The 26,060-nt window shown below is 45.8% G+C and overlaps 1 protein-coding gene and 1 long non-coding RNA gene across 9 annotated transcripts in view; one reads left to right on the top strand and one right to left on the bottom strand.

The window, feature by feature from the left end:
- Positions 1-26,060, bottom strand: part of SYN3 (synapsin III) — a 461,325-nt gene that overhangs the window by 202,349 nt on the left and 232,916 nt on the right. The window lies entirely within an intron of this gene.
- On the top strand, positions 2,018-5,406 carry LOC122225056. 2 transcript variants are annotated; one of them, XR_006205093.1, is made up of 5 exons: positions 2,018-2,689; positions 3,453-3,526; positions 3,675-3,803; positions 3,912-4,060; positions 5,032-5,406. It is a non-coding gene; the product is annotated as an uncharacterized LOC122225056 (long non-coding RNA). The 2 variants fall into 2 exon arrangements; XR_006205094.1 differs by lacking the exon at positions 3,675-3,803.

A 26,060-nucleotide genomic window follows, 5' to 3' on the forward strand; every position in this document is an offset into this window, starting at 1 on the left:
ACCACCATAACTGCTACTACTACCACCACCACCATCACTGCTACTACTACTACCACCAATATCACCGCTACTACTACTACTACTACCACCACCACCACCACCACTACTGCTACTACTACTACCACCAACATCACTGCTACTACTACTACTACTACTACTACTACTACAACCATTACTGCTGTTGCTGCTGCTGCTACTACTACTACCATTGCTGCTGTCTCTACTACTACTACCCCTATCCCTGCTCCTGCTGCTACTACGGCTGCTGCTACTACTTACTACTACTACTACTACTACTACCACCACCACCACCACTACTGCTACTACTACCACCAAAATCACCGCTACTACTACTACTACTACCACCGTGACTGCTACTACTACCACCACCAACATCACTGTTACTACTTCTACTAGCACCATCACCACTACCACTATTACTACCACCACCATCACTGCTACTACTACTACTACCACCACCACCACTTCTGCTACTACTACTACCACCAAAATCACCGCTACTACTACTACTACTACTACTACTACTACTACCATTACTGCTGTTGCTGCTGCTGCTACTACTACTACCATTGCTGCTGTCTCTACTACTACTACCCCTATCCCTGCTCCTGTTGCTACTATGGCTGCTGCTACTACTTACTACTACTACTACTACTACTACTACTACCACCACCACCACCACTACTGCTACTACTACCACCACCACCATCACTGCTACTACTACTACTACCACCACCACCACCACCACCATTACTGCTGTGGCTGCCTCTTCTACTATTTCAAATACTACTACTACTATTGTCTTTTTACTGAGTGCTTGCCATGTGTTAGCTCTCCACTATCTCTTCCCAGTATTTCATTGTCTCACTTAATCCTCACGGCAACCTTCAGAAGTGCTCTATTATTCCTAGCTTACAGACAGCCAAGCAGTCAGTACCTTTGCCTAATAATTTATATTCCTTCTGGAGTCCTGATTCCATTGTCAATCTCTTCTGCATCTAGAACAGGGTCTGAGACAGAGATGACACGGGCATGGCTGATGTGCCAGGGGCAGTGGATGCCATGTTTTGCTGTAGGAAGTGCACGAGCTGGCTTTGCTGACAGAGGAGTAGAGGGGGGAGCAGAGATACGAAGGGAGGTGAGCCAAAGACCCAGGACTCATCAAGGGAGAAGTTGCGATCTCTGGGGAAAGTCATGGCCTCCCCCGGAATCAGGGCTGTTTAAGCCCTGAACAACACGGATTTCCTTATGGTGGTGGTGAGCCTGGTCCCAGAACCTCCAGCTGAGGCCAACAGGAGCCTCTGGACCCCTGAGTAAGACATGCTATAGGGGGCAGAACTGCCCTGCTCCATCTCAGCCTAAGCCCTCCCTTCTGCAAAGCAAACCAAACATTAGAGCCAGACAGGGTCAATAGGTCAGAGTGCATGGAAGGGTCAAAGGTTATGGGTCCTGCCGGTGTGTGACATTCAAGTCAGGCAGGCGGGTGCTTCTTCTGAGTCCCAGGACCAACCGCAGGGGTTAGTATTTGATCACGTCCAGAAATTCCCAATCCCTGACTCAGGCTGTCTCCAGAGGAGCTTCTGGAAGACCCTGACCACCCTGTGACAATGAATCATGGAGAGCTTCCCGGGGGAAGGGTCTTGGGAAGGGTTGGCTCCACCTCAGGGAGGGCCTCAGGCACAATCAGACTCCCCAACAGGGGCTTATGACTAGTGACCCTGGGGCCCATCAGATCCTCCACTGCCCCTACTGCTTACCAAAAAAGTCTGGATCACTGGCATCCAAGGTCCTCACCACCTTACCATTCTTATCTACAACCTTATGCTCTATGACCCCAACTTCAAAGACATCCTTATTCCTGAACATCTATTTTATGCCAGACACTTCACAGGCATTATGTTCTTCATCCATTCAGCAAACACAGACCGAGGGATCATCCTGGTCCAGGCATTGTTCTAGGCCTTGGGGAAACAAGAGCAATAGGGTGCCTGTCTTCATGGACACTCTGATGAGGAATCATCCCCGTTTTACAGTTGAGAAACTGAGGCTCACAGAGGTGTTGGGCTGCAGAACAGTGACTTGAACACGGACACGCCTAACTCCAACACAGTTCTTTCCATCCCTATACTTTTCTGTAGCCACCTGAAGCCCCTAGACCGTGGTGGTGAGTCATACCTCCAGGGCTTTGCATGAGCAGCTCCCTCTGCCTGGAATGGCCTCCTCACCTCTTCTCTAACCAGGTGATCCCCTTTTGTTCCTCCAGGCTTTTCTCAACTTCACCTCCTTCTCTTTCTCACCACCTCAACACCCCCTCCTCCCTGGGCTGGCAGAGGTGCCCCTCCTACTTCCAGACACCTCAGGTCCATATCCTTGCCTGGAGTTGCTCATGGCCTTCTTTGATTGTTGGTCTCTACTGAAAGGTGGGCCCCTGTGAGCACCATTGTCTCCTCAGGTCTGAGTCACCAATGTCCAATGTGATTTGGGTCAGAGGATCAGGGCCTGTCGGTTCAACCTCCCCTTTGTCCTGAGATGCTTCCCCAGGGCATGGCATAGTTGGAAAACCAGTCCCCTGGAAGTTTTGGTGCCTGTTGAAATAAAGTGGCTTCTGGAGGAGCTGGCTTGAATCACTCATACCTCCACGGGAACAAGTCTTCCAGAGCTGGCTTGGGTAAGGAGGAGCTCCTGTCTGAAGGTCTTGCTGCCAAGGATGCCCTCTAGGGAGCACTGTGGGAGAGGGGCTGTCTGGGGAAGGTGGCTGTGTTTCTTTCCCCTTCCATACAGTTTAGTTTCCCCCCAGTCCCAGATGGCCAACTGAGCCATCCTCTGCTGCCACAGACCTCCTGCCATGTGAAGATTCCAGCTCTGACCAAACAAGGTTCTTCTATATCTGGCCTGTCTCAGCTCTTCCACCTGGATCTCCCTTCCCTCCCTTGCATCTACATTATACATTCCAGCAAGTTCTCAAACATTCTCTGAGCATACAATACAGTTTTACACCTCGATGCCTTGCACCTTGAACATTGGCTGAAAGGGAGGTGAGAGTCTCCATTTCTTATCGGCCAACCCCTTGTTCAGAATCTCCAGGCTGAGAAACTACTTTCCTCTGCTTTTCCCAGTGGGTGAGGTCTTGAATCAGGGCCAGAGGGACTCCAGAAATTCTCCCTATCTTAGTCACTTTTCTCCCCATTGACCCCACAGCTGGCCAGAGAGGGAAGTGGAAACTCCCTAGTGTGGGGGGACTTCTAACCTTTACTCTCTGTGCAGGGACAAGATGGAGACTCAGCACAATTCCACTCCCTTCCCTTCCCAGCCCTATCCTGGGATGGGAGGGACAGAAGAACAGTGCAGGGGGCAGAGGTTGGGAACTGGTCTGGGGAGGCTGAGGAAGGTGTGGAGGTTGGAGGAAGGGAACTGACATCTAACATTTACAGAGAACTACTGAGCTCCAGCACCCATTGCAGATTTTATCTGTTACCACCCCAACTGTCATCTTAACCTTCAAAAGGTAAGACCATTCTAATTCCCATTTTACTGAGACTAAAGCTAAGAGAGAAATAAAATACCACAGGTCATTTTGGCATTTCCCAAAGGTGGCATATCCAGGTTCAAACCTGGTAGATGTCTTATCACTTCCACCCCACCTTTGCCCCCAGACCCACTGTACTGAGGCACTCTTCCAGAAGCATAAGGAACCTTGAGAGCCCTCAAAGACTGATCCTGGAGCCATGGAATGTTATACCACAAGATACCTTCATCCTGGTTCAAAGTACTCCCTCTATCATGTAGGAACAAAGGCCAGGGAGGTTTTGGTTGGTTTCATTTTCAGGAACTAGCAGAACCAAGATTCAGGTTCATGTCTTTTGACACCAATCTCTGCCCTTTCCATTCAGTTATCTACATTAACAACAGACAGCTTTCAAGGCCAGGTAATCATGCCCAAGTCTACTCCAAGTTCTGGAAGCACAGCTGCCATTCTGTCCTTGATGGAATGATGGAGTGACAGAGTGGCAAGGAAGGGCTCATGGCCCTTCTGTTGCAGGTAGTAACTCTTCTCTCACTGTAGCATGCCACCCCCACCTTCTCAGACCCATGCTGTTTCTTTAACAAATGTTGTGTAATGCCCTTTTACTATGTGGAAATGAAATTCCTGGTTAACCTACATGCACAATTAAAAAAAAATTAATAGGGTGAATATATATATTCACCTAAATATAATATGAGAATAAATATATATATATATAATATATATATATAATATGAGAAATATATATATGAGAAATCAAGTAGAAATATATATATATATATGAGATGATATATATAATATATATATGAGAAATCAAGTAGATAATATGAGATATATTATATCTCTAAATATATCCCTAAATATAATATGAGAAATCAAGTAGAAATAATTCCTAATAAAAATTAAATAAAAATAATTTATAATAAAATAACATGTTTCCATTTATAAACACTCCTGTGACTACACTGGAAGACATAATGCAATAGTCTGATGCTTGCATTTATGCATAAAATAGCCATGATCTTAACATCTACAAATGTGGACTGATTTGGATGTTTCATTAGCAACTCAAAGGCCAGGAGTGGGGTTGCCATTGGTGACATGATTTGTTGAAACAACTCTTGGTAAGATTCCAACAACACAAAGTGAAGTCTACCCTGAATTTACATGGTGGTTGCATTTGCAGGGGAGCATATATTAAAACTGCTCCCTGTTCAAACGCTTTGTGTGCAAAATAATGTGGAGTTCAGTCCTAGGCTTAGATTATTATACATGGGTTTTCATCTGTGTGGTGTCTGGTGGGATAGTCAATGGCCCTGTGGGGTACAGGACTGTCCCAGGCACATCCCTGCACCCTCCCAGTAAGGGCCAACCCAAAGTTTCCAAACTGCATCCTGAGGAACAGTACTGCCCCCGTGGAGAACCAATGATCATATTTTTAAGCTTTACTCAAAGATTATTTCCCAACCTCTTAATATCTTTCTAAGGTATTCAAGCCCTGGAGTTAGCTGTGGGATCTGGATGGAAAAGGCTGCAAGCAAAAGAAGGTGGAAAGATCCAGAATCAGTTAGGAATCCATGTTACACTGCTTGCTGCTGTGCTTCCAGGTCTATCTGGTACATACTGGCTGATCAACAAATATCTGTGCAATGAAATTATTAGCTGTGTGACTTTGGGAAAATTTTTTAACTTTCCTCAATGCCCTCACAGTGAAATGCTGGTCATACTGTGGGGCTTCAATTTGAGAAGATTAAATGAACAAAGAGGGGAAAGCCTGGAGATGTGTAGAATGAGCTCAACAACATTGTTGACTGTTGATTGTTATTTAGTTGACAATGAAAATCAAAGTCCTGCTATGATGTGGCTGGGATGAAATTCTGGATCACGGAAAAGGTAACAGATGAGTGTTTTCAAATCAGCATCTGACTAGACTACTTGACCTTTTGGATAGGTGGTTCCTTTCAACCTTGAGACTCAGCAATTCTGAGGCCCTTGTCTAGACAGAGGCGGTGGTGAGGAGCCACGTTGCCACCCACACTTGCCCACCACAGGCCAGTGCCTTGCACATCCCCGAGGCCCTCCAAACATTCCAGGAGAGTGAGCTTCCTCCATTCTACTCCTCCACCCTGTTGTTTAGGTGAAGGAGAGAAGCAAACATTTACTGAGCACATCCTACATACCAGAAGTTGTATTTTCCCCTAAGTTATGCCATTAGATCTTAAGTTGGGATGAGGTGGGGAGCAATGTCCCATGCAGGAGGGACCGGGGCTCAGAGATGGTGAGTGACTTGCCCTGGGTCTTAGAGTGAGTGTGGGGTGGTGCCTCCTTGAGCTGGCTTTCCTTCTATCACAGTGGGGCAGCTTGACAGAGGCTCATGTAGAGCACCGTGGATATGTCCACCCAGGCTGCCCACTTCCCACTACCCAGCTCCTGGGATTTACCAGGCACAGAGTGGGGTTCCTCTGCTCCTCACCACTGGTTCAGAGGCACAGAGTTAAGATGGACTGGGAGAGAAGATGTCAGAACATGTCAGAAGGCCTTGAATGCCAGGGATAATGGGGATGGACTGGGACTAAGGCAATGAAAGATCTCAAGCAGGGCAAAAGATGCTCAGTGAGATGCTCTAAGAAGACTCTGTCCACCAGTGATGAACCAGGAGACTTCAAAACTGGTCAGGTGGCTGTGAGGGTTCTCCTTGAGTGTTTCTCTCAATCTCTCACCTCCCTACTCTTTCATTCCAGCAGGAACTCTGGGAGCTCCCAGGGGACAGGGAGGCCCAGCCAGTTCTCCCATCCAGAGTATGGCGGCTCTGCCAGCCTCTAGATGGTGGGGTCCACTGACTCTCTGTCTTCAATTCCTACTTTGACTTTGCACACAAGGTGCTATGTGTCCCAGGGTCAGCTGCTGCTCTCCTGGCCCTGGTCTCCATGGCAGCAAGATGATGGGCTTAGACTAATGGATTATCAAGAGCTCTCCTTTTATTTTTATGGGGGTGAGGCTTCCAGAGAAGTAACAAAACATGAGCTAGAGTCTAGGGGTGGATGGTGGAAGCCACATGCACCAGAAGAGGTGGTGACCCCCAAAGGAAAGGCAGCACATTACAGAATATCAGGCCCTAGGGGCAGTTCACTCCTGGTTCTTCTCCTATGTTGGTGGGGGACAGAGGACAAGAGCAAGATCAGGCCACCCAGAGGCCTTGGGATGTAGCCAGTTTGCCCTTGAGGGTTGGCATCATTTTTGAGCACTGCTGAGAGGGGCTGGACAAGTTCTTCTCTGGTGGGGGTGCCTCAGAACCCCTAGGATGAAGTCTAGTCCCAGAGAGGCTAGGTCCTACAGATTCCTTTGATGATGACAGATGCTTTGTTTTTTTGGAGAACCAACAGAATTCCTTTTGAGCAAGATTTCCTTCCTCCATTTATTTATTTACTCTTTGCCTAGTGATTCAGCAAAACAACCTCAAAACCAGTCTCCATTGGGAGGCAGGAAGAACCAAACCTTCAAATATCAGTGATCCTGTGAGGTTTTTGCCTTGTGGAACTTTCCTTAAAATAACTGCATCAGGAGATTGTCCAGGGAGGGGTGGTGGAGGAAGGAGACTTGAAGGCAGAGTCCTGGGGGCTCCTGAAGGACTCAGGTAATTGGAGTGAGGACTCTCAACAGCTGCCCGTCCCTTTTCTCCACAGCAAGGGCTTATCATTGGTTTCCCCCACCTTGCAGATTCTAGAGGGGGCCATCTTCCTGAAGAAGGAATGGGTCGGGGTCTGAACTCTACAGTGTAAGATAAGTGACTTGAGTGATAGGCACTACGGTTATAGCAGTGGAATATGAATTGGAACCTTCTTGCCTGTGTCTGTATGTTCTTCACCCATGCTATAATATCCTAATTCTTGATGCAATGCTTTGGTTCCCTTAATTCAGTGGGAAAAACAAAAAAGTCTTTAATGCATCTAAATTGGAATCGGGCCAACAAGATAAAAGGTTGTGGAGGAAATAGTGCCAGACTGGAAATTCAGAAGATGTGGTTCTATTTCAGCTTTGGTTTATTAAGCCATGGGACCTTGTGTAGGTCACTTCCCGAAGGACACAGAAATGCCCGAGGTCAGGGAAACCTGGTGTTTGTAAGCAGGAAGTCTGGGTAGATCTGAGAACAGAGGTGCTGATGGGCAGAGCAAGGTGGGGTGGAAGTCCTTGCCGAAGAGTCACTCAGACTTGAGTCCCATCTCTCCACTACTGGCTGCATGATCTAGGGCAAGTCAACTCTGTACCTCTGAGCCTCAGCTTTCCCATCTTTAAAATGGGGGAAAATAGGGGCACATGGGTGGCTTAGTCGGTTAAGCGTCCGGCTTGGGCTCAGGTCATGATCAAGTCCCACATTGGGCTCTGTGCTGACAGCTTGGAGCCTGGAGCCTGCTTCAGATTCTGTGTCTCCTTCTCTCTCTGCTCCTCCCCCACTCATGCTCTGTCTCTCTCGGTCTTTCAAAAATAAATAAACATTAAAAGAAATAAAACAAAATGGGGGGAAATAGCCATCTCAAAGGCTGTTGTGATAACCGGAAGTGAGAGAATGCACAAGGAAGTGCTTCATAAATGGGAAAGCATGGGAAAAATATGAGGTATCATTACTCTAAGTACTTAGGAGGAAGATGGGGTGCCTGGGTGGCTCAGGCAGTTGAGCATCTGACTTCGGCTCACGTCATGATCTTGCGGTCTATGAATTCGAGCCCCATGTCGGGCTCTGTGCTGACAGCTCAGGGCCTGGAGCCTGCTTTGGATTCTGTGTCTCCCTCTCTCTCTGCTCTTCCCCTGCTCATGCTCTCTCTCTCTCTCTCTCTGTGTCAAAAATAAACCTTAAAAAATTTTTTAATACTTAGGAGGAAGAAGTATTAGTCCTCAGAGAGCCCAAGTTTAAATAATAGCAGCTACTATAACAAGTATTATTATGGAGGGTTTACTCTCTGCCACCCTGAGTGCAAATGTATAAACTAATTTAAGTATATAAACTCAATCTTTTTTTTTAAGTATATCACATACACAGCAAATAGATAAAGTGCTCTCATCTTAAGAGTACTGCTTCATGAATTTGTACATTTGTATATATCATGTGAACTCACTGAATCCTCACTAAGAGCCTTACACTGCTTATTCCCATTTTACAGATATGGAAACTGGGGCACACTGAGATGCAAACACTGCATGCTGATAGCCACATGGTACTGCCTCAGGGATCTAGTCCATCAAGAGAGTGGCTGGAGAGTGGCTGGGAGACTGAGAGGTCCCCAAGAGGCCATTGGAAGATTCTGGCTCAGGGGGAACTTAGTATTCACCTGCCCAGGTGAGGAGAGCCCAGGGTCTGAAACAGAGGGCAAGGAAATGAATGCAGCTGAAAGTGGGAGGCAGAACTAGTCTTAGGAAAGCAAGTTCAAGCAGTAGGAGCAGTTCACACAGTAGAAGCAATGATTTGAAGCAAGGGGATAATGGCTGCTGATGGCCAGGGAGGGTTTTGGATGACTGATAGCTCTAAAATTTGATGTAGAAAATCCAGTTCTTGGGGCACCTGGGAGGCTCAGTCGGTTGAGTGTCCGACTTCAGCTCAGGTCATGATTTCATGGTTTGTGAATTTGAGCCCCACGTTGGGCTCTGTGCTGACAGCTCGGAGCCTGGAGTCTGTTTCAGATTCTGTGTCTCCCTCTCTCTCTGCCCCTCTCCTGCTCATGCTCTGTCTCTCTCTCTCTCAAAAATAAATAAACATTAAAAAAATTAAAAAAAAAAAAAGAAAATCCAGTTCTTGATCAACTGTTCTGGTGAAGTGGCAGAGACATAGATCAAGTTCAGAAATGGAATTTGTCCCTTTCTAAGTGGGCATGGTCCCCCCAGCTGGGACCCTGAGCAGGTGGCACTCATTTCCCTGGGGACAGCACTGCTTCCCAGAGCTTCCATTACACCCTTAGTAAAGAGGCAGGCCAAGGCTGGGGTGAGAAAGAAAGTCTGGGAGGCACCCAATTGCCCCACCGCTGATGGTGATGGAGGAATTGGCGACCTGCCCCCAAATGATAGGAAGTGAACAGAACCACAGCAGAAGGCAGCTTGGTGCCCGAAAGAGCTCTGAGCTGGAGGGCAGGAGGCCCTGGTTCAAGTCCTGGTCCCACCTCTGGCTTCACAGAACCTGGTACTCATGCCCAACCCTGGGGAAGTGGCATCTCCTCTCTGGGCTGTGGATCCCCCCACTGTGGAATTAGAGGCATGAAGAAGATGACATCTGTGGCTTACACTTTAAAATTCCATGAATGTCTATGTCGTGAGTGGAGAACCTGGTGAGACTCTGAACATGGTGACTCCAGGAGGCCCAGGTTCACCTGCTGCATGAATACTGAATGGGCACTGGTGGTGGACGAAGCAATGGCAGGCATCCATCTGTCTGGCCTCATTCGCATTCCTGTTCCTTGGTCCTCTCTCTTAAAGGCTCTCTCTTAGAGGCTCTACAGAAGTCCTGAGCTCATGACTGCGATGAACATCATCTCCTTATTTGGGAGGCAGGAAGCTGCTCCCCACCCCCACCCTCTTCTGTCCACTCCCAGGACTCCCACTCCACGCCCCCCTATTCAGTTTCCTGCTTCCTGAGGGTCTTTCAGCTGGTGGGGGACCGGGACTACAATTGCTCTTCACTGATTCCAGAGCCAGCAAGAGAGCGTGGCTTGTGTGAGCCAGAGGTCCGGAATGAATATGCCGAGCAAAGGGGAAAGGCGGGGGCCAGGGTCACTTAGAACAAGCCAGTCCCAAGAACCTAAAATTAGCTCTGGGAACTGGAATGTTAGGGCTCCAAGGAACTGCAGCTGTGAAAAGAAAGCACGAGACAAGGAAGGAAAATGCACCCTGCCCACACCCACTGCACACTGCTCGCCCACGCCATCTGCCTTGGGGTCTCTAGAGCTTTTAACCCACCCCCAAAATATCTCCAGCCTGGCTCACCAGGCCAATCAGTGGGAATCCCCCCCACTCTCCTCCCATGCTGTCATTCTCCTCTCTGGAGACCGCAGAACAACGTGGCCTAGGATCCCTGATAGGACAAGGTTTAATTGGAAACAGGAAAGAGGAGGACAAGTTCGGGTCTGGGGTGGTGACCATAATGAGAAAATGACAGGCCCACTGAAGTGGGGGGGGTGACAGTGCAGGAAGGTCACATGGCAAGGAGGGCCCGCGAGAAGGCCCCCTGGGAGAGCTGGGCACGTGTGTAACAGCAGGCACACTGACCAGGGGCAGCAGACTGGAGAAGAGCTTGAGGAAGGGGGGGGGGGGGAACTGGGGGCTGTGCTGTGTGCACCCCTTTGCATACATACAATTGGGTGGTTTTCTTTGTTGTTGTTTGTTTTTTGTTTTGGAAAAGACCATACACTAGTGAGTGTGTGATCCTGTATTTTTAAGTGACTAGAGCTCATGTACCAATTGCAGGCCATGGGGAAGAATGTCCAGGAGAGGCAACCGGTAGAGTGATCCTTTACAAGCTAGGCTTGAGACTTGGGACCTGGAGTTCCAGGGGATCCAAGCACTAGGCTTCTTCCTCCAGCTCCTTGTCCAAATGGGAGAGCTTGGTTTCCAAGGATTTTTGCTCAAACCCAGGGAATCTTGCATCTTTGTGGTATGGAGACTGGGGGAGGTATTCAGAGCCATGGGGAGAAGGGCTAGGGGTGCGGGTGAGCAATGGAGCTTTTCTGAAAGCCTCTATGGGAAGGGACAGGGTGGAAGTGAGATCTATTGAGCACCTTTTGCCCTTTTCATGCCAAAGGCAGCTTTTCTTGCTCTCCTCCTCACAATCACCTAGAATGGAAACTCTGAGGAGAAATACGGAATGTCTACTTTACTAAAGTATCCCCTTGGGAATAATGCCTGGCACATGGTTCCAAAACAAACTGTTGAGTGGATGTGATCTTCCAAAAGCTCTGCAAGGCCTGTATTATCCTCTTTATATATATATAAAGATACATACATACATATACATACATATATATAGACATATATATGATATATATCTCAAGCTCCCACAGCGAGTAAGAGTCAAGGTTTGAATCCCTGCGCCTCATAAGGTCATGCCCAACGCATCACGTAGCCAGCCTCATCCTTATGCTATACTGTTTATAAAGTTAAGCGATTTTGTCCTGGGTTCCCATCTTAGCCTCCATGGGGCTCCCACACTTTTGCCATACCACTGAGAACCAAATGTCTTGATGCTTTTCCTCAGGTACCCAACCTAGTCCACGACTTCCAGATATGCTTTAATTAATCCTTCCTCAAACAAACAACAAACAAACAAACAAAACACTGATCAGTCCTTTGTACTCTTCATTCAGAGGTCACTCTAGCTATGTGGCTATGGGTAATAATCCCAGCTGGATGATGCATTAACTGGTCTACACTCATAGACTGCAGAATTAAATACATGTATACTAAAATACAGTAAAACCTTGGTTCATGAGCATAATTCATTCTGGAAGCATGCTTGCAATCCAAAGCACTTGTGTATCAAAGCGAATTTCAAGAACCATTGGCTCAGTTGTGATCACGTGACATTCAGCATCACCTACTATTCATAAAGTAAGACATCACTTGTTTATCAAGTTAAAATTTGTTAGAAATGTTTGCTTGTCTTGCAGAACACTCACAGAACAAGTTACTTGCAATCTAAGGTTTTATGTACATGCTTTGTGCATGCAGTTCTGATAGATCTTTGGGTATTTGTAGAAAATGGTTTCTTTCTCCTCTCTCCCCTCCTCCACCCTTTCTTCCTTTTTTCCTTCTTCTGGCCATTCCAGTATCTCTCCCTCCTTCTCAAATGCAAGCTGGTGGAAGGCATGTGCCATCCATAATAGAAGGGATCTTATTTTCAAATCATCAGCAATGACTTAGTTCCTACTATATTTCAGGACTGTCCCACATTTGTACACTTTCCACCTCTGCCTGCTCACAACTCCTTTTCCTCTGCCTACAAACATACTTGAGCTTTGCTTTTATAAACAAAGTATTCTTTTTATCCCTTAAGTAATCTTCCCTTCTTTTTTATCTCCATATTTCTTCAATGAGTATTCTCTCACTATTGCTTTTACAACCCTCTGCAACCCAGCTTCTGATCCAACTGCTTTTCTAGGTTTGTGCTCTCAAAGAATTGCTGGTGACTTTTTACAACACACACACACTCTCACACACGCACGCACGCATACACATTTATTTGCATGTTTGTTCTTTCCTCATTTTGAGATCTTTGTTCTGGTTAAATTTTCATTTCACTAGAGTACATCCCTAAGTTATTCCCTTTGAAAGAGTATACAGATGGTATGCCTTGAGTCCTTGCATGTTAGAGCCCCTCTAATAGGAATGACATTGTGACCGGGCAAGGGAATCCTGTAAAATGCACATTTCTTTCAGTCTGAGAAAACTGTTCCACTGCCTTTGAGATGCCAGCGCTGCAGACGAGTGGTCTATTGTCAGTCTCCTTCCCTTTCCTTTGTAAGTAGCCTGTAATCTCTCTTTCTCTGAATACTTTTCAGGTTTTTCTCTTTACTCTGCAGCTCAGACTTATCATCAGATTTTGTCTTTGTATTTATTTTGTCAATCTTTCGAGGACTCAGAGAACCCCTTTGATCAGATGACTCAGGGCTTTCTTTAGTTCAGGAACATTTTCTTCTATTTTATCTTTAAAGTATCCCTTCTCTTCCAGGAACTACTTTTTTCTCTTTCCAAAGCTCCTATTATTTGTACATAATTCTCTTGGGTCTTTTCTTTCATGCCCCTTATATTTTGCTCACAAGTTCCTTTTCTTTGCATTTCTACTAAGTGCTCTGAGGTAATCCGGTACTGGCTTCCTTTTGGGCATACCCAGAAGTATTTCTCCTTCTCCCTCACCTCCCTGAATGATTTGTCCTCCTTTTCACTGAACTGTCTCATTTATAGGCTTCAGGAAGAATATGCTTCATTTAATTTTTCAGCCCCTTTCTCTGCCTTTTTTGATGAATACTTTCTTCTTTCCACTCCCTAAAATGGGAGTGTTTCCCAAGTTTGTGCTTTTCTCTTTATACTTCCTTTCTTGGACTTTACACCTACTTTCTCAGTTTCAATGACTCCCTCTTTGCTGATGCCTCTACCTTTATCCCATACCTTCTCCTAAGCTCCACATCACACATCTAATCTGTTTCGTGGCCATTTAAACCCATAGGCACTCAAACGTGTTCAAAACTGATCTTGCCTTCCTACTACACATGTCATTCTGTTTCATCCGATTTTGGTCTCCGCTGCAAAGGTGATTTGAATATACCATGTCTGAACACGTCTGGAGAGGAATAAGACCATTAGTTTGAGGACTCAGGACTGCTGTCATCCTAGTATACTCCCTAGAACATTCACTGTCCCATTCTTTTGCTTTGCACGAGAAGCAACCGGAGGAGATCTGCTGAAGTTCTCACCACCACATCTACTCACCTTACACTGTCCTTACACCTGTCACCATACACTGTGCCTTCCCTTAGGTTCCTCTGGATGAACTCTGTGCTCCTACCAACAGGAACTCTTCATTGTGCCCCAGATATCACTTCCTTTCACCAATCTTAGGACACTGCTCCACCAGTTTCTCCTTTCTCTCCTGTTATCTACCTTTCCTTTATGGTTGAAACATTCCGGTTGTCATTCAAACATGCTACTGTAGTATCTCCCTTAAACAGAAAACCTTCTTCTTGACCCTATATTCTCCTCCAATTACCAGCCTATTTTTCTATTTGCCTCTATAGCAAAATCTCTACTTCCGCTTCCCCTCTTCTATTTTCTTCTGAACTCTCTCTCATCCCTCCACAGGTCAAGGTCTTCAATGACCTCCACATTGCTAAATGTGATGACCAAATTGCAACTCTCATTTTACTTTACCAAGCAGTTGCATCTGACACAGTCGATCACTCCAGCTCCCTGGAACACTTTCCTCACTTGGCTTCTGGTACATCACTCCTGATTCTCACCCACTGCTTGATCTCCTTTGTTGATTCCTCCTTATCTTCCTGATCTCTAAGTTTTGAAGTCCTCTTGTTTATGCTCTTTTCACTCCACACTCCTTCTCATAGTGATCTCATTCAGTCTTGTGACTTTAACTATCACCTACATACTGAAGACTCCCCCAAATTTGTATCCCCACACAATCCTCTTTCTCTACCCCAGGTTCAACGTCTTCAACATCTCCACTCAGATGCCCAAAAGGCATTGCTAGTGAAATATGGTAGCAGCCAACCTCTCTAACTGCTTGACATGTAGACTTTCCCATCTCAGTGAATGGCAACTCCTTTTATTTGATCAGCCCCAAAGCCTTGGTGTCACCCTTAGCTTTTCTCTTTCTCTTATACCCCACATCAAATTCATTGGCAAACTCCATAAGCCACACCTTCAAAGTAAGATCAGAATTGACCACAGTCTACCATATCTGTTGCAAACCCCTGCTGGACCAAGTCACCACCACTTCTCCTGGATCACTGCAATCACCTCTGTCCACTCTCTCTGTTTCTGCCCTTATCCCACTATTTCTTCTCCTCAGGGCAGACAGAGTGTTGCTTTCAAACATAAGTTGGATGTCATTCTTCTGCTCAAAGCCCTGCAATGACTTCCCATCTCACTCTGAACAAAAGTGAAATTCTTTATCATGAGCTACAAGGTCCCATACAACCTGCCACTCCTCACACCCATCCTATCTCTGATCTCGCCTCCTGACTCTCCCTCTCACTCCCTTTGCTCACTTGCTGCTCCTTGAACACACTAAGAACACCCTCATCTCGGGGCCTTTCCACCTGATAGTCCCTTAGTCTACAAATTCTTCTAGATATTCACACAGCTCTCTCCTGCTTTTATTCATGTGCCCACCTCATCAGAGAGACGTTCCCTCACCTACCTATACAATACAGCAACTTCCTTATTCCTGACATTTCATATTCCCCAATTATTATGTGTGTGGCCTGAATCAAGGTTCTTAAGTAAGTGTTCTGCATCTCAGTTTTCTCCCCTGACTATAATAAGAGCATTCATAAGGATGCTGTGAGGATTAGAGCTAATCCATGTAAAGCATTAGAACAGTGCCTGGCACATAATGAGGGCTCAATTCAATGATGGCTATTATTCTTATTCTTATTCTTATTCTTATTCTTATTCTTATTCTTATTCTTATTATTATTTTATACAACTAGACTGGCCTCCTTAAGTTGTTCCCCACATGGATGTTAAAATTCTGAAAACTGAGTACCAGAGAGAAAAAGTTCACCCACAGAATTAGTGATGGACAAGACACCAGAAGCAGCCTTCTAACTCCCAAGCCAGGCCACCCTCCTGGGATACCCTCCATTCTGCCTGTTATACCATGGACCCTGCCCAGGCCAGCAGAAACCATACTAAGTGGGGAATGGGCTCCAGGACCATGCCTGCCACCTACTGATGTTAGGCCAGTTACTCGACCTTTCTGAGCTTCAGTTTCCCTTCTGTAAAATGAAGATATCATCTGTCTGCCCTCCTCGCAGGGGAGGATCACATGACATACTGATCTCCAGAACGGATGCCCCTACTCAGGGTACATGATTAGCCATTTCAAATACCCCACGGAAAGATGAACAATGTCCTCTGTTCATTTTCAAACTTGTGGAGTGTGCAAAAAGGATGCCCAGTCCACATGAAGCAGAACCCGTGGGCTTGTGAGGTATTCATTTATTCCCACAGCAAACATTCACTGATCACCATGCTTGTGCTAGTTTTACCAGCCAAGGAGGTCACTGGAAACTAACATCTGTTTCCATGACCAGACAATGAAAGGGGAAGTAGAGTACATTTCTTAGCAAGCTGCTGCTTGAGAAAGTTCACCTTGGGAAGGGTAGTTGTTTGCTGGGAAGGATGGACTAGGATGTCTAGAGAGAACTTTCAGCCCAGAGAGGATGGGCAAAATCCTCCTAGGACATCTGGAAAGGCCAATGGGCCTGCAAAATAAGGTAAAGAAAGGGTCCTATACTAGAAAACAGAACTTGTTTGCTAAAGACCTTTCTCATTCTTTCTGTGCCTGAAGACAGTGTAGGGCCATAGAAGAGATAAAAGTAGGACCCGAAGATCAAAAAATGTTGCAGATGTTGGTGTTGTTTTGTTATTATTTTTTTGCAAAGGGTGGGGGCAGGGGTGAGGAAGACATAGGCAGTCCTTGGAAGTGTTTACAAAATGGCGAACCCTGATGTGGGCCAAATGCAGATGTAGGATGAGATGTGGGGCCTTAGAAGGCAGATCAGGGGGTGGGAGCTGACGAGTCTGGGAGTGGCTTCCCTATCCTTCTAGAACAGGGTCAGCAAACTTTGTAAAGGGCCATGTGATAGGCTGAAAAATGGTCTCCCAAAGATAACCACATCATAATCCCCAAAACTTGTAGTTTCTTATTTGAAAAAAGGGTTTTTGCAGATGTGATTAAGTTATAAGGGTCTTGGGACAGGGAGATTATCCTGGACTAGCTGGGTGAGCCCTAAATGTCATCACATGGATCCTTATTAGTGGAAGGCAGAGGGAGGATTAACACTCACACACGAGCACGTGTGTGCCTGTGTGCAACCTCCCCCGGGGCCCACGTGAAGACGGAAACAGAGGTTGGGCAGATGCGGCCACAAGCCAAGGAATGTTGGCGACAACCAGAAACTGGAAGAGGTGAGGAAGGGATTCTCCTCTAGAGTCTCCAGAGGGAGTTCAACCCTGCAGACACCTTGGTTCCTGTCCAATGACACTGATTTTGGATTTCTGGCCTTCGCAAATGTGAGAGAACAAACTTTTGTTGTTTGAAGCCACCAGTTTGTGGTATTTTGTTATGGGAGTTCTAGGAAATGAACATACCCATTATCTTAATAAATCTTAATAAATAATAAATAAATCTTAATAAATCCTCAAAGTAACCAGGAGGTAATAAAATCTGATCACTTATTATGTGCCAGAGAGTTTTTACTCAGTATTCACAACAGCCTTGGGAGGCAGATACTGTTATCTTCCCATTTTATAGATGAGAAACCTGTAGCCCAGAGAAGAGATCTAACTCTTCTAAGGTCACACAGCCGGCACCTGGTTGAGCTGGCCTTTGAACACAGAGGTGTGGCCCCAAGTTCCACGTCCTGGGCCACCTTGTGGTGAGCTCCCTGCCCACAATGGCGCTCTTTCTACTGAACCACATGACCTTGAGCATTTGATTCCCACTTTCCTAAGTGGCAGTAAACTAAGTGGCCTCCTCTGGGGTCCTGTGGGGATCAGATGGGACAGCGGACAGGAAAAGTGTTTGGTAAACTACAAAATGCAGTCATGGGGGAAGCATAAGAATTCAAAGGAGAAGCAAATCTGCTTACTGGCTGGGCTTGGCGAGGCTGCTCTGGACACTGCTCTGAGGTAGGTGGGGCCCCCAGAAGTGGAAGCCACCCCCTGCCCCCTGGAACATACACAGGCAAGTTTCTAGACCCATGGGCAGAAGTGCCCATGAGTGACCTCACAGATGTCACCCCCAAAGCCCCCATGATGCCGACCCTGCAGGTGATCACTGGACTTCAAGGCATCAGTTTTTCAAGCTTGAGCCCTGCCTTAAGCTTATTAGTATCTCCTCTGACTTGCCTTCTCTGAATTTTTCAAAATGAGACCAACCCCTCCCAGAATCATACAGTTTCATTCACTGTAATGACTCCTTTAGTCCACAGAGAAGTAGACATTCAGTGACCTATCCAAGGCCACACAGCAAGTGTGTTCTGTCCAAAGTGCCTGTGGATTTTGATGTTCTTGGCTCCTCCTTCATTCCAGGAAGCTGGGAATTCTGTCTGGTGGGGAGAATCCAAGAAGGGGGTAAGCTGGCATTTGGGCACGTTAGCTTTCATTTCATGGCCTGGAGCCAGCCCAACACTCTTCTACCGATCATTATCACACACAAATACTATTGCTCCCAATGCCCCGGGAAGACCCCAACCTCAGTGAATTTGTCACTCGGCCCAAGATGCCGAGCTTGTCCTACCATTCAGTCATCCATGCATCCCACATTCACTGAATTTGTTGAGCTCCTATGTGTCAGGGATTGTGCTAGTGCTTGAGATGTAAAGAGCAAAAGACAGTCTCTTCCCCCAAAGAAATTCATAAATTAACAGGAAGAGGGGCAAATAAGTAAATAACTGCAGCAATCCTGAAACTCACACATTAGCTTTTCACATTTATTTCTGCCATTTACTTGTAACAGTTTACTATTAATATTTACTTAGCATTTTCTTTGAACCGACTCATTTTTTTTTTCTCATTATATGCCAGCTCTGGGTTTATTTAAGCAATACCATGAATTTGTGGATTTAATTTGCTAGTTAAATTTTTTATGCCACATAATGTGCTGAAAAGTTAACTGTAAGATAAAAAGTTCGTGGGGACACTGCCTAAAACGTGGGAAACAGTAAATTATTGCAAAGGAGGGTGATACGTGCTACATTAGAGGTCTGCAGGCTGCCAGATCAAGAGGAAAATGCTTTTCTCCTATCAGGTCACGGCTAGTCAAGACACATTAGGGTTAACGGTTTGATAAGCAGCATCTCAAGGCAGGAAGTTTTATGGCAGGAAGCAGATAATTCTATGCTTTCACCCCAGGATCTCAGAAGCATTAACTTCTCAATGTTCCCGCCATCTGAGGGAGAGGCCATTCTTGTCTCCAATTTTCTAGACCAGTTTTCTAGAGACTACAAGCGGAGGGGATCTGTGATGTAAGACCACATTTTTCAACCTTCTGCTTCCATCAGACCCAATGACAAATGACATTCCCATGGGAGACATTCTCATGGGTTTACGCCGGGTGGAATGTAATCCCCAGGGCTTGCATTTAACTGCAGCCCCACCCGAGAGAAAAACAGGTCAAAAAAATGCAAAAGAGGATGACACCATTATACAGATAATCTTGAGTATGCTTTAATTATTTCTTAAAAAGGAAATAAGCAGAAAACTGTGGGACTTTCATTATTAACAAAAACTTATTTGTAACACTCCCTTGCAAACAAATGGAACACACCAGTCTATTGGGATACTAATAGTATTAATCTACTCTGCAAATATTTACTGAGCACTTATTGTGTGCCAAGCCTGTGTTAGACAGTGGGGTTATGGTGAGGGCCTAAGACAGATAGATACAGTCTCTGCCTCCATGTGGCTAATGAAGGAGGCTGATGTTAATCAAATAATCATCCAAATAAATGTACAGTGTGATGCATACTACAAAGAACTGATATATGGTGCTGGCTTGTAACAGTGGATTGTGATTTGGTGCTGGAGGTAAGAGAAGGCTGCCCTAAGAGGAGGACAATGGTAGAGAACTAGGGATGTGAGGCAAGGACCTACTAGTTACTCTTCATTAAGTTTCTTCCAAGAGCTGGGTGCTGTCTTAGCCAATCTTCACAGTGACTCTTTGAAGTGGGTATTATTATTCCCACTTGGCAAGAGAGGAAACCCTGGCACAGAGACGCGTAATGACTTACCCAAGGGCACAGAGCTGGCTACTGGCAGAGCTGGGAATCAAACCCAGGTCTGTGTGACCTTCACGTTGTGCTTCCCCCCTCAAGGCACACTGCCTCTCCAGGAAATGCATTAAATAGGAAAAAAGGCTATTAGCTGTATTACCAGCCATTATTTCGCAGCTTAGAGCTGTGGTGTCATCTCTGTCCACCCCTTCAATCCTCAGCACTGGCAATGATCAGGTTGGGCAAGTACTGGTGGCTCCATTTTGCAACGGGAGAACCAGGGCAGAGGAATGAAACATGGCAGAGGGAGTCGGAACACAGAGCTCCCTCTGCAGGTAAGGCTGCGCATGCCTCAGTGTTCAGCTTCTAACATTGCCGAGTCCAACATGGGAAGGGAATGGCGTGCCGTGACTGAACTCCTAAAGCTTTCTGCACTGAATTCTGTTTTCCTCTGCCTACCTGCCTGGGTGCAAATTAAGCAGCTGCCTGCTCACTAGTGTGGAACACTGCAACTGGTTTGTGCTTTGCTGAACTGGGCTGAAATTGCTTGGGCTGCAGCTGGTCCTGGGGGGATGAGGAAGCAAATGAGATGGGATCTCAAGAGTGTGTCCTGAAGGGTAAAAACTACAGATGACCACAGTATTGCTGTGCAAGACGGGCCGGTGCCTGAGTGGACAAGGCCACTAGTGGGCCTCTGAGCAGTGCGCCATCGGCTGCTCTGGTTTCTGTTTCACATCTCTGCAAGCCTTGGCATTTTGCACCTGAATGTTAGCTACGAATTGCTGGCGGAGTCTCGCCAGAAGTTGCCGGAAATTTCTGTTCATATCTCCACCCTTGGAAACCTCGCCACAAGAGTTTTGTAATCCACCAAGTACCCTGCAAGTGGGAGGAATGACACCTTGACCTCAAATATTTACTGTTTTCATTACCGGCTAGGAGTCTGGGCACTACAATTACACTGCCTGGTCAGAATCCTGGCTCTCCAACTTACCAGCTGCATGACCTTGGACAAGCTACTGAGCTTTCCATGCCTCAGTCTCTTTATCCCTCAAATGGAAGTAATAATATTAACCATAGGAGCATTATTATGAGAATACAATGATACAATGTGGGTAAAAGCACTTAGCAGTATCTGGCCTAATAAACACTTGATAAGACCTGGCTGCTATTGTTGGTTATTGCTTCTATTTCTTTTCTTTCTCCCTCCCCGCCCCTCCTTTTTCCTCTCTCTTACTCCCTCCTTCCATAAACTGTTTTTTAATTGTATAAGGCACTGAAACTACTAAGACCTGCAAGACCCAGTTGCTCACAGTCTTGCCTGGGTCCCATAGCCAGAAAGTGGACTGCCTCAGAAGACTCAACCAGGGTCTTGCTCTTTCCTCGTGTCTCCCTCCTCCTCCTTCTCACCCCCCTGGTACCTAGCATGATGCCTTTCCCATGCACCTGCTCAATCAGTGCTCAACCAGGTTGTGGTTAAGAGCGTAAATCTTACAGCAAGACTACAAGGATTGGAATCCTGGCTCTGCCACGGATGGGCTGTGTGGCTTTGGGCAAATTACCTAACCTTTCTGAGTTTCAATTTCCCTACCTACCAAATGGGATTATGATAATGTGTTTGCCCCACAGAGCTGGGCTGAGCTCTAAAGAATCAATAATAAAGTCCTTCTGTTAGTACCTGGCACATAGTAAGGGCTACTTAAGTGTCAGCTATCTTTATTGTTATTGCTGGGTTAAGGTGGACCCAAGGGACAATTGTTATTTAAGGGTTTCCCAGCTCCTTTTCTCATGCATTTTCCTTTCTCCAGGGGCTGCCTTGGGATTCTTGGGCAGAGATTTAAAGTTCTGAATAGATCTGCAGCAGAAAATGCTTCTCTCCCTCCTTTCCCTTTTCATTCTCTTGAAGAATAGCTTTCTTTTTTTAAACAGAACAAAAAAGCATCAGCAAAGAACTCCTTACCTCACAGTGAAGTTTTCTCTCTAGGAGTTCTCCCCTTCCTATTTTCTCAAAGGTTGGGTTTTTCCCCCCCTTTATAACTATTTCTGAAGGAAATTTCCAGAATAAGAAGGAAAACAAATGGGTTTTCAGGTCTTGTCGTTCTAACACACAAAAAATCTGGCTTTCCTTAGGCTATGGATCTGGGCCCCAAAGGCTGTTTTAGGAGTTAGTCCTATTTTTCAGGATCTCACTGGATCTTCCCAAGGACCTGTGGGACCAGAACTGTCTCCCATTATACAGGTAAGGGAGCTAAGGACCCAGTGAAGTGAGGAGCTTAGTCTCAGTTCCCAGCAGAGGCTGAGCCCCTGATACTTTTGTATGTTAGCTGAGCTTCTCATAGTCACTAAGGCCTACCTCCTCCTTTGCTTCCTCCTGTGACCATGGTTTAGATTCCTGAATGCCTGGCCTGGGAGTTTACGGTGCCATCTGGGGTCCTGAAACAAGGCAGGATGAGAAGTAACAGACCTGTAGCCTCAGCTGAAGATACAGCAGGGAGCGGTGGGGATTGTGGTGTGCACATTTGCCTAGTTTAACCTGGATAGGTGCTCCTCAGCACCTGCTACTTATGCCCTGGAAGTGTGGACTCAGAGCTTCTGGTTTTTCAGGAGAAGCTAAAAATCTGAATTTTTCTGAACATTTGTGGATTACATTAAAAAGAAGAAGAAGAAAACAAAAGTGTTGAACTCATAGCTTTATTTGCTCTTTATCATCATAAGTCCCTAATCTATCACCTAATAGCTATTAGCCTTTGGTCCTAGAGTCTTTTGGGGGAAACTCAACCTCATCTTCTAAGGACTGACAGTCCTTGCTAGACATGAACTCTAGAGGCAGGCTGCTTGGGTTCAACTCCCAGCAATACTATGCAGTAGCTGTGTCACCTTGAGGTGTTGGTTGAACTACCTGTGCCTCAGTTTTTTAACCTTTAAAATGGGGACGATAATAGTATCTACCTTATAGGGTTGCATGAGGGCTAAGGGAACCAATATATGAAAAATCCTCAGTGTTTGTTAATATCATTTTCCTCTTTCTCAGGTTGAACATTTCAAGTGCCTCAAGTGTTCTCCATACTCCATGATTTCTAGGGCTTTCAACATTCTGATCACTCTGTTTGGAGGGTGAGCCAATGTGGCTCCCATGATCCCCTCCTCCTGGTATTCCCATTCTTGCATAATCCCTCCCCACTCCCGAGTGTGGGCAGGGCCTATGAAAAGCTTTCTGCCAACAGAATATGGCAAAGGTGACAGGATGTACGTGATTATGTCCATATGACCACATTGTATAAGACTGCAATGCCCATCTTGGGAGGAGATGCTTTACTGCTGGCTTTGAAGAAGCAAGTTGCCATACAGTAAGCTGCCTGTAGAGTCACATGGCAGGGACCTGAGGGTGAATTCCAGCCCACAGCCAGAAAGAAACTGCGAACTGAATGTTGCCAACAATCACGTGAGCAAAGAAGTAGATTCTTCCAGATGAAACTGCAGCCCCAGCTAACATCTTGATTGCCGCCTTGCAGAGGACCCGGCAGAGCCAGGCCTGGACTCCTGACCCACAGAATCCATGAGTGTCATTTTAAACAAGCCACTAAGTGTGGGATAATGTACAGCAACAGACAACTAAAACAGTCAACTAGTCACAACAGTAGTTCTCCCACATTCACCCTACATTGGAAACCTCTAATATGTCAGTGGCCTACTTGACATAGGGTCCTGAAATAGAACAGCATATCACAGGGGGCATCATTTGCAAGCTGCATGAGGTGTGGCCATGAAATAACTTCACGGCTTTTCTAACTGCATAAGAGAACAAAGGTACCTGTTCATACAAGAGCAGGTCTTGAGCCTATACTGTGAAGATACTGGGCTGGATGTCATGAGGTAGAGGAGTCACGTCACCCTCCAAGGCAAACCTGCCTTCTGGCTCCAGGAGTGATTACCTGGGGCAGGTGATACCTGCAGCTCATCTGTTTTCCTCTTAATTCTCCTCCCTCTTTGTGTAACTTTTCTCCTTTAAAGGAGTCAGAGGAACTAAAACAAAACAAAACAAAACAAAACAAAAACAGAAAACAAAACAAAAGAACAAAAGGTGGACTCCCCTGTGACAGCTGGAGGGGACATGAGGGACCAGACAGTGCCTCTTTGTGTTATGGAGGCTTATACCAAGACTCCACTGCTCATAAATAAATAAAAGCCAGGGTTGAATCATGCCTTCCAACATTAGTGCAGCACTCTTTTCTCAAATTAAAACCTTTCATTTTCTCACTTGAGAGTAGTAAGAGGTTGACACTGTGGAGTTCTGGAGCTATGTGCTGTCCGAGGGCCCCTCCTTACTTTCTCTTTGCTTTTGGGCAGATGAACTTGCTTCTCTAAACCTCAGTTTCCACATCTATTAAATGAGGCTAACAACACCTGCTTCACCAGGAGTTCAGGAAGGCTGAGGGGATAATATATGGAAAGTGCATGGCTCCAAACAAGTGGTAGAGAAGGGCATGCTCCTATTATTATGTTCTTACGGGAATATTTAACTCTCATGCATCCCACCATGAACTTGATCATGAGGAAAACATCTACTGAGCAATTGAATTGTGTCTGACATCTTCCCAGAAGGCACTTTCTTAGATGAAAAGTATCTAGTAGAAGTTTTACCTCATCTGAGTAGTCTTCTCTGGTTATCCTGACCAAAGGAGTTCCCTGGATGCTCCCTGCTCCCACTCGGTTTTTCTCTTCATTGCACTTAACAACTGAAATGGTTCATCTATTTGTTTCTATGTCTACTCTCTGTCTCTGCCATAGAGACAGGCTCTAAGGACAGGGACTACACCTGTCTTGTTTCCTGCCCTATCTTAGCACCCAGAACAGGGGCACACCCAGCATGGGTGCTTAGTAAATAAGGGGTGAATGAAATGACAGAACCTGTGTTGCTTTTTCCTATGAGAATTGGTCTGAAGGAGAAGAAGTACAAGAAGAATCCAAACCACTTCAAAGAAGGAAAAAAAAAGAAAGAAAGAAAGCATTCTAGCAAAACACAGTCCCATTTACTTACTGTGCACTTTTCATGTTCCAAGTACAGTGCTGAGCCCTCAAAATGGGGTATTTCATTTCATTCTCACATTGGCCTTATGAGTTAGTCGCTCTTAGTGTCCCCAATTTATAGATGAGAAAGCTGAGGTCAAGAGAAGTGAAATCTTCTGCGTAAATGCATACAGTTAGTAACAGGCAGAGCTGGGGTTTGGAATGCAAGCCCTAGGGACTGAGCTGCTCTGCATTTCCAAAGCCAATGGTGGCCTTGCCTTTATGGAATGAAAGCTGAAATATTCAGAGGTAAAAAGGCATCAAGTCTGCAGTTTACTCTTAAGTTATGTATGTGTGTGTATGTGTGTGTATGTGTGTGTGTGTGTGTGTGTGTGTGTGTGTGTGTGCGTGTGTGTGTGTGAGAGAGAGAGGGAGAAAGAGGAGGGAGAAATGAAGTAGGGAAAGTGGAAATGCAGTATATGTTAATGAATGAGGAATCTGGGTGAAAGGTATCTGGTAATTCTTTGAAGTATTCTTGCAACTTTTCTGTAAATTGGAATTACATCAAAATAAAATGCCTTTTAAAATGCCAATGGTGGGTCGGGGTGCCTGGGTGGCTCAGTTGGTTAGTCGTCCCACTTCGGCTAAGGTCATGATCTCATGGTTCATGGATTCGAGCCCCATGTTGGGTTCTGTGCAGACAGCTCAGAGCCTGGAGCCTGCTTCGGATTCTGTGTCTCCCTCTCTCTCTGCCTTCTTCTGTTTGCATTCTCTCTCTCTCTCTAATTCTTTCTCTCTCTTCCAAAAATAAATAAGGATTAAAAAAATTTTTTAGAGCCAATAGTAGGGGTCCCTGGGTGGTTCAGTCAGTTAAGCGTCTGACTCTTGATTTCAGCTCAGGTCATGATCTCGTGGTTCATGAGATCAATCCCCACATCTGGCTCTGTGCTGAGTATGGAGACTGCTAGGGATTCTCTCTCTCTCTCCCTCAAAATAAATAAATAAACTTAAAAAAAAAGCCA

Source organism: Panthera leo, chromosome B4 (assembly GCF_018350215.1).
Source record: "Panthera leo isolate Ple1 chromosome B4, P.leo_Ple1_pat1.1, whole genome shotgun sequence".
In the NCBI taxonomy this organism is placed as follows: domain Eukaryota; kingdom Metazoa; phylum Chordata; class Mammalia; order Carnivora; family Felidae; genus Panthera; species Panthera leo.